The sequence below is a fragment of the Lepisosteus oculatus genome, chromosome 14 (assembly GCF_040954835.1).
Source record: "Lepisosteus oculatus isolate fLepOcu1 chromosome 14, fLepOcu1.hap2, whole genome shotgun sequence".
NCBI lineage: Eukaryota > Metazoa > Chordata > Actinopteri > Semionotiformes > Lepisosteidae > Lepisosteus > Lepisosteus oculatus.
Window position 1 is genome coordinate 35,807,644 of NC_090709.1, and position 9,296 is coordinate 35,816,939.

General features: G+C 54.4%; 1 non-coding gene across 1 annotated transcript; it reads left to right on the top strand.

Annotated features, from left to right (window-relative positions):
• Window positions 1-640: 640 nt before the first annotated feature.
• trnae-cuc (transfer RNA glutamic acid (anticodon CUC)) lies at window positions 641-712 on the top strand. Its single transcript has one exon. It is a non-coding gene; the product is annotated as a tRNA-Glu (tRNA).
• Window positions 713-9,296: the final 8,584 nt, after the last annotated feature.

Genomic DNA, 9,296 nt, shown 5'->3' on the forward strand with positions numbered 1-9,296 from the left:
CGTAGAATTTGCAGTTGAACTTGTCCGCCTGCTGGCGTTCCTCGTCCGTCATTCTGAGGGAGGCTTCGCCTTCAATGGACACACACGGGATCATCTTTATCGCCGCGTGCAGACTGCCCTGGACGTCCTGCTGCTTCTCCTCTGCCGAAACCTCCCGGTCGAAGACGAAGAAGGCCTGCGCGCCGTACATCACCGCCGTGACGACGTGCGTGGCCGTCCCCTCCTGGAAGACGTTGCTGTGCTGCACGTTTCCGGCTCCTCAGCGGTCCATGGTGAGCTGCTCGAAGCGCGTGGTGGTGCGGTACTGCAGGGTGACCCGCAACTGCTTCTTCGAGGTCTTCTTGTCGTTCAGGTAACTGGCCGAGCCCTTCACCGAGACCAGCCCACAGAGGAAGCTCGCCTCCAGGGAGGCCTCCACCTTCAGAGCCGACGCCTTGTCCTCCGTGGAGTCGGACGCAATGATATGGAAATCTGTGTTCGGCTGAGGACGCACGTCGATGTCTTTCTGCAGCGTCTCGGCGTCCCATAACGTGATTCCTGCGGGGAGACAAGAAATAGAAGAGGTGTTCATGGGGCTTTGCAAGCTTGTCGCGCTACAGGGAGTGATCTTTCAGCTATGCAGTCAAGTGTCGCTGTAGTGTCCCTGGTGGTCTCGTGGTCAGGATTCGGTGCTCTCACCGCCGCGGCCTGGGTTCGATTCCCGGTCAGGGAATGTCAGTACTCTTCTGGGGTGGAGCGGTGGCTCTGTGGCTGAGGATCTGTTCCTGTGGCTGGAAGATTGCCGGTTCAAATCCCACAGCCAGCAGAGGAATCCTACTCCATTGGGCCCCTGAGCAAGGCCCTTCACCCCAACCGCTCCAGGGGCGCTGTCCAATGTCTGACCCTGCACTCTGACCCCCAGCTTTTCTCCCTGTCTGTGTATCTGTCTCATGGAGAGCAAGCTAATGCAAGAAATTGTATAGGGGCAATAAAGCAACATTATCACATTATTATAAATCATAATCAATGTGACAGAGATATAAGCGCAAGGCGAGGCATCCTGACCACGAGGATGAGGCTGAAGCCCCACCACTGATGCAGCCCTCCAGTGAGAGATTTTGGTTCAACAGACCCGTTGGGTTATTCACAAGCATTTAATCACTGATCACTGATCGAGGGTGTGATGGGAGCGTCTGAGATTCACATTCCCTGAAGGGCAGACGGGAGATTTGGGCTGCCCGACGCCAGATATGGGAACAGATGACGAGTGACTGCTTGCTGATTCCACGTGGTGAACAGAAGGATTTAATAGCGAGTGATAAGAATGAGGAACTCGGAGCAGTTTCAGTGGGATCGGGCTTCAGTGCAAGCGTCCAGTTCTTTTGGTCCTTTTGTCACGACTGAAACAACGAGGATGAAAAACAAACGCCGGCCAGAGCGATGGGAACCAGTCGGAGTTTCCACTGTGGGTTAACGCTAGGGGACGACACTGCACCAGACTGGAGCCAGATGTAGTGTCCACTGTGGGTTAACGCTAGGGGACGACACTGCACCAGACTGGAGCCAGATGGAGTGTCCACTGTGGGTTAACGCTAGGGGACGACACTGCACCAGACTGGAGCCAGATGGAGTGTCCACTGTGGGTTAACGCTAGGGGACGACACGCCACCAGACTGGAGCCAGATGGAGTGTCCACTGTGGGTTAACGCTAGGGGACGACACTGCACCAGACTGGAGCCAGATGGAGTGTCCACTGTGGGTTAACGCTAGGGGACGACACGCCACCAGACTGGAGCCAGATGGAGTGTCCACTGTGGGTTAACGCTAGGGGACGACACGCCACCAGACTGGAGCCAGATGGAGTTTCCACTGTGGGTTAACGCTAGGGGACGACACTGCACCAGACTGGAGCCAGATGGAGGTTCCACTGTGGACTAACGCTAGGGGACGACACTGCAACAGACTGGAGCCAGATGGAGTGTCCACTGTGGGTTAACGCTAGGGGACGACACTGCACCAGACTGGAGCCAGTCGGACTTTCCACTGTGGGTTAACGCCAGGGGACGACACTGCACCAGACTGGAGCCAGATGGAGTGTCCACTGTGGGTTAACGCTAGGGGACGACACGCCACCAGACTGGAGCCAGATGGAGTGTCCACTGTGGGTTAACGCTAGGGGACGACACTGCACCAGACTTGAGCCAGATGGAGTGTCCACTGTGGTTTAACGCTAGGGGACGACACGCCACCAGACTGGAACCAGATGGAGGTTCCACTGTGGGTTAACGCTAGGGGACGACACTGCACCAGACTGGAGCCAGATGGAGGTTCCACTGTGGACTAACGCTAGGGGACGACACTGCACCAGACTGGAGCCAGATGGAGTGTCCACTGTGGGTTAACGCTAGGGGACGACACGACACCAGACTGGAGCCAGATGGAGTGTCCACTGTGGGTTAACGCCAGGGGACGACACTGCGCCAGACTGGAGCCAGATGGAGTTTCTGAGTCTCTCTGAGTGAGTCTCTCACCTGGAATCAGTGTGTCTGTCAGGGTCGTACAGCTGGAGACAGGTCACCTCAGTGTGATTCTCTCACCTGGAATCAGTGTGTCTGTCAGGGTCATACAGAATCCCCAGCTGGATCAAACGAACGCATGACCCCAAACTGTCTGGATAGCTTCTGTAAAAACGTTTTCTAAACCATGGAGTTGTACAGTTTTACATGCTTTGTGATTGTGCTCTCGCAGAAGATAGAAAACAAGGCTCTCATAAATTCCCAAAGGAATTAGAGCCATGATTGGATCAAGGATAGGATCGGAGCCACGCTCCTCGCCACCTCTCCCTCCTCTGTACCCAGCCAGTGTTGAAGCTGATACCGGAGACACTGCTGTACACAGAGAGGGGCGGGGGTGGGGAACAAGCTGATACCCTGGCTTCTCTCCAGACACAGCTGGGTGAGCTCCTCCAGTCAGGACAGGAGGCTCTACTGTACACAGAGAGGGGCGGGGGTGGGGAACAAGCCGCACAGCCCTGTTGTTGAAGCCGATACCCTTTAACTGATGATTTCCAGTCAGCAGCAGGGGCAGTCGATCACTCGGGATGCAGAAAGCAGAACAGGACACCCAGTTATCTGAAAATGTTACTTTATTAAAACTTCTACAAAAAGATTCACGACAAGAACCAGACGAACCCGAGAGCCTTCGACACGCCAGCGCCGCCCAGAGGCAGCGCGAGGACCGCAGACGGGGAACGCACCAACGTCTCCATATATTGGTGTAACAATCTGTCCCGTACGCTATGTACAACATTAGTAGTCGGCGAAGAAGAAGGAAAAAAACACGTCGCATCTCTCCTGCACACCGGGGCGCAGAGACGAGGAGCTGGTACCCCAAAACTATTCTCCTGGTCTAACAGGACCGGACCTGAACCGATGGACCAGCTAGACTGGACCTGAACCACCAGAACAGCTGTCCTCCTGGTCTAACAGGACTGGACAGTGTACTGACCTGGGCCAGTCACAGCGAATGGATCAGGAATGATCGATCACATGGAGATACTGACCAGGGCCAGTCACAGTGAATGGATCAGGAGTGATCGATCACATGGAGATACTGACCAGGGCCAGTCACAGCGAATGGATCAGGAGCAATCGATCACATGGAGATACTGACCAGACTAGTGTCCTTCCTCTTCCTCAGAGGCTGTCTGTCTCGAACGCTACCAGGGGGCGCACAAGAGGCTCAACCCTCAGGGCCGCCGCCCTCCGAGCCCACAGAGGACATCCTGCCCCGCGAGAGTCCGCAGGCCGGAGCCGCTCCTGCTACACCATGTTCATGGCGTCCTCCAGCAGGAAGCGCTGGATTGCTGGGAAGGACGGCCGCTCCCTGGACTCCCGGCTCCAGCAGCTCAGCATCAGCTCGTACAGGCCCTGAGGACACACCTCCGGCCGGGACAGGTACACCTGGGGACAGGAGAGAGAGGAGAGAGACGGGTGAGTCTGCAGGACAGGAGAGAGGAGAGAGAGAGAGATGGGTCAGCCTGCAGGACAGGAGACAGGAGAGAGACGGGTGAGTCTGCAGGACAGGAGAGAGAGCAGAGAGACGGGTGAGCCTGCAGGACAGGAGACAGGAGAGAGACGGGTGAGCCTGCAGGACAGGAGACAGGAGAGAGACGGGTGAGTCTGCAGGACAGGAGAGAGAGACAGGTACAGGTACTCCTGGCCAGGTGTGGCTGTTACCTGCTTGCCCTGGTCTCTGAAGAACTCTCCAGCGTTCTCGATCACCAGCTCATCTGTCATGGAGGCGTAGGGCTGCTCCTTACACAGCCTCAGCATCTCCCAGAGGGTCACCCCGAACGCCCACACATCGCTGGCTGTGGTGAACTTCCCCTGGGGACACAGACACATGGGGTTCTGAGGTCATTATGAGATTTATCAAACAAAAATTCTAACGATATCCTGCTCTTCACCAACCCTTCAAGCATCCTCACCAAGTCTACAGACCCGGAACCAGAGATCTTATTTTTCTGAGTCTTGTAGATGGTGAGTTTGGCTTGGCCCAGCAGAAAATTGTCGAGGAGGGTCTGAGTTTTCCGTTTTTTTGTACGACCCACCCCAAACACGAAAATAACATCGTTGAAGGCCAGGCCAAGGTTGGTGAAGAGCCGGATCAGTACAGCAAACATGGCCGACAGGCGGGGGCAGGCGCTGTAGCAGTGGAACACCGTCTCCCTCTGAGCGCAGAAGGGGCAGGCGTCAGACACCGCCGGGTCCAGAACCGACACAAATGAGCCCTCCAGGGAGTGTCAGGGAGCGCGGACAGCTGGGCCTGGTGCCTAGATGTTACGACTAGTCTGAACAGACATTTCCCCCCAACACCAGCTAGCTGACTAAGAAACCTGTCTACACACCCACTCCACGCTGCGCCAGCAGCCCTGATCCACATCTAGCAGGTGGTGGAGCTGTGTGATGTTGGCGTGGACCAGTCTGCTGGTAAAGTCCAAGGAGCGGCCCGGTTCTATGTCCATTCGTGGATTGTGTATTAATGGTTCTCTGAGTGTCCAGTAAACGTTAATAAAAACAAAGGTTTTCTTCCCGAGAACTACTCGCACGAGTAGCAGGCGACCCTTCACCACCTCCTGGACGGCGATAGAGAGGGGCTTGAACCCCACAGAGAACAGCACCGCGACCCCCGCGCTCACAGGGGACCCGTGACTGTTCACGATGTCCCCCTGCCACTCCCGCTGCCAGGCGACAATGTTGGAGCTGTCGGTGTGGGTCTCCTGCAGGAAAGTCACCTGCAGGCTCTTTTCTTTGATAATCTCCAACACCGCAGCTCGCTTCAAAGCCCTCCAGCACCCTCCTTGAATTGGTGTTCAAACTTCCTATCCTAATGTCGCCCATGTTTGCGGAAAAGAAAAAAAGAAAAAACATAAAACACGAACAGACATGTAGCACGCAGACGGATAGTAATGTGATGTGAGGGACAGGACTCATTCGTGCTGAGGTGCGTTTCGCGGTCCTGCCTTGATCTTACCTAAAAGGCTCTTCAGGCGCCATCTCTCCTGTTCACTGAAGTCATTCGCACCCGATCCCCTCTTCAGATGGTGCGTCGCGGAGAGGACAAAGAGCTCGGTGTCGGGGAAAAAAGTCCTCGACCACAGTTCCCCTCTTACCTTTAGTCTTCTCTAAGAACTCCCTGATGCTCTGGAAACTGTAGCCTCCTCTGCAGCTCTGCCGGGCCGAGGAGCCCGAGGTGAGAGAGGAGTCGGTGAAGCCGCCCTCGTCGTCGCTCCCGGACTCCGAGGAGCTCCGGGCGGCGGCGGCGGCGGTGGCAGCAAGGACACTCCAGCGCGTCCTCACTCTCCCGGTGTCGGAGTCACTCGCGGCCCCGGGGCCGGCAACAGAGCCGCCCTCCACCGAGCTCTCTGTGCTGCGCTTCTTCTGCACCGCACTCTGCATAGATTTTTTTGTGCGCTTTCTCCGCGGCGTCTTAAAACCATCGTCTATTTTTCCAGATGATAATTCATTTCCTTCCCACACCGTGTCTACAGTTTTCGCTGGCGCTTGAGACGCGTTTTCCCCTGTTGGTGTCACTACCTGCTCTCTCTCTCCCTGACTCTCCTGAGCAGCGCTCATCTCTCCGCCAGCGCTCATCTGTTGCTCTCCGGTGTGGGGGGCTCCCTGCTCTTCTGAGGGCTGCGGTGGTCCACTCTTTACTGTCTGTTCTCCTGCTTGGGACGTCACCAGCTCGGGCTCACCTGCTCCCTCCAGCGATCTCCTCTCCTGCACCCCGGCCGTGGGCTCTGACTCCCCGCTGCCTCCCTGCGCTGCTCCGCTCCCCGCTGCCTGACGCTGTCGGCTAGCCTCCTGTGCGCCCTGGGGCTGAGGCTCCCTGTCCGTCTCTTCCTCCACCTCTGGGCAGTTCTTCACCACATGCCCCTCACTCCCGCACCTGAAGCACTTCATCGATTCTGAAGTCACGAATACAACATAGTCACAGCTGTCAATCCGAAATTTAAGGCCCACATTGATCTCTTCTGTGGGTTTTTTTTAAGATGACGTGCTTCAGCTGCGGTGCCCTGCAGCCCAGAGGGACCCTCCTGATACCGGGACAGCTCCCTCTCCAGCAGCTCGTTCCTCATGAACAGAGGCACGTTGGAGAAGGTGATCTTTCGAGCCAGGGCCGCGAGAGGCAGGACCGGGGTGAAGGTGCCGTCCAGGACGACTCCCTACTCCACCAGGGTGTTTGCCAGATCGGAAGATTACAGGAAAATGATTATCCCTCCACTCATGCGGGAAGCGGACCTGAGGTTCCTGCAGCCCACGACCTCCCCGACCGCAAGAACGCACCTCTCAAGCGGACAGAAGACAGTGAGATTTTCGCACCATGGCGTCGAGTTAATTTCTCAAAGGAGAGGTCTGGAGGATCAGAGCCTCCAGAACCGGCCATGACGAGAAAATAAATCCCGCTTTTCCCCATAAAAGACAGAAAAACACAAAACTAGTGAAGAAACACCGCCACACAATCAAACCCACCGAAGCTCCGCCCACTCACTCACTCAGTCTCGCGAGAAACAAAGAGAAACAGGTACAAATTCACACTGAACAACAACACATTGGAGCACACATCCAGCTACATATATCTCGGTCTCACCATCAGCTCTTCCGGGAGTTTTGACCTGGCAGTGAAGGCACTGAGGGAGAAGGCACTCAGGGCTTTCTACGCAATAAGAAGGAGGCTCTTCAACATCAGCCCACCAACAAGAATCTGGCTCCAAATATTTGAAAGTGTAATCCAACCCGTTGCCCTGTATGGCAGTGAAGTGTGGGGTCCCCTCACAGACCAGGATTACACCCAATGGGACAAACACCCCACAGAAACTGTAGAAACATCCTCCGTGTGCAGAGAAAAACTCCTAACAACGGGTGCAAGGCCGAATTAGGCCAGTACCCACTATTGATAAACATACAGAAAAGAATATTAAAGTATTGGCTACACCTAAAAAACAGCGGCCAAAATTCCTACCACCACAAAGCCCTGCTGAGCCAAGAGCTGAGCACAAAACAGAGCCCCCTGAGCCAGCTGGTCCTGAGGCTCACCGACCTGAGCCACACCGACACTAACCAGCCTCAGGACAGCACTGCTAGAGCACCACAACCCAGACTCAACCACATCACAGCACAGATCAAACAGCAATATCTCACACACTGGGACACACACAAACACAACAAACTGGAATGCTACAGAACCCTAAACAGACAATACACACTAGCTGAATATTTGACCAAAATAAAAAATAAACAGAAACAGACCCTGACGAAGTACAGGCTCAGTGACCACAACCTGGCCATAGAAACTGGGCGACACAGGCAGACCTGGCTGCCCAGAGAGGACAGGCTGTGCTCCCACTGCCAGCGGGGAGAAATGGAGACAGAGGTGCACTTCCTACTGCACTGTGACAGATACTCTGGGATTAGAGAAACATTCTTCCCCAAATTCAGAAATCTAATCCCAGAGTTCCCACACCTGCCAAAACCACAACAGGTCCCAATCCTACTGGGAGAGGGAGGAGGGAACTCAGTTGATCTGGCAGCCCAGTATGTGATCTCCTGTCCCAGCCTGAGGAACAGTGAGCCTGTCTCCCAATAATGCTCCAGCCGCCTACAGTATATGTCAATATTTTATAATGTCTTTGTTGTAAATATCTGTAATATGTCTGTAGATTTTATTTTACTTCTATTTTTTGTTTTGTTCCATGTTAATTTTATTATTTTTATTTGCTTTGGCAACACTGATTGTACCCATCGGTCATGCTAATAAAGCACCTTGAATTGAATTGAGAGGAGGGGGGAGAGAGAGGAGAGAGAGAGCGAGCGAGAGACCTGAGAGAGAGAGGGGTTCATACAGACACAGTGGGACAGGACGGTGTTCAGTGTGTCATCACAGGGGGACAGGACTGTGTTTAGCGTGTTGTCACAGTGGGACAGTACTGTGATCAGAGTGGGGCGCTAGTGTTCAGTGAGAAATCACAGTGGAACAGTACTGTGTTCAGTGTATCAGAGTGGCACAGTACTGTGTTCAGTGTGTCATCCGAGGGGGACAGGACTGTGTTCGGGGTGTGATCCCAGTGGCACAGGACTGTGTTCGGGGTGTCATCAGTGGGGGACAGTACTATTCACTTTGTGATCACAGTGGGACAGTACTGTGATCAGAGTGGGACGCTAGTGTTCAGTGAGTAATCACAGTGGCGTAGTTGTGTTTTTAGTGTGGTATCTGAGAGGCACAGTTCTGTGTTCGGTGTGTGATCAGAGTGGTACAGTACTGTGCTCAGTGTGGGACGCTAGTGTTCAGTGAGTAATCACAGTGGGACAGTACTGTGCTCAGTGTGTGATCGCAGTGGCACAGTACTGTGTTCAGTGTGTGATCGCAGTGGCACAGTACTGTGTTCAGTGTGTGATCACAGTGGCACAGTACTGTGCTCGGTGTGTGATCACAGTGGCACAGTACTGTGCTCGGTGTGTGATCACAGTGGCACAGTACTGTGCTCGGTGTGTGATCACAGTGGCACAGTACTGTGCTCGGTGTGTGATCACAGTGGCACAGTACTGTGCTCGGTGTGTGATCACAGTGGCACAGTAGTGTGATCAGAGTGGGACGCTAGTGTTCAGTGAGTAATCACAGTGGGACAGTACAGTGTTCAGTGAGTAATCACAGTGGGACAGTACTGTGTTCGGTGTGTGAACACAGTTGGACAGAACTTTGTTCAGTGAGCAATTACAGTGTCACAGTACTGTGTTCACTTTGTTTTCAGGAAG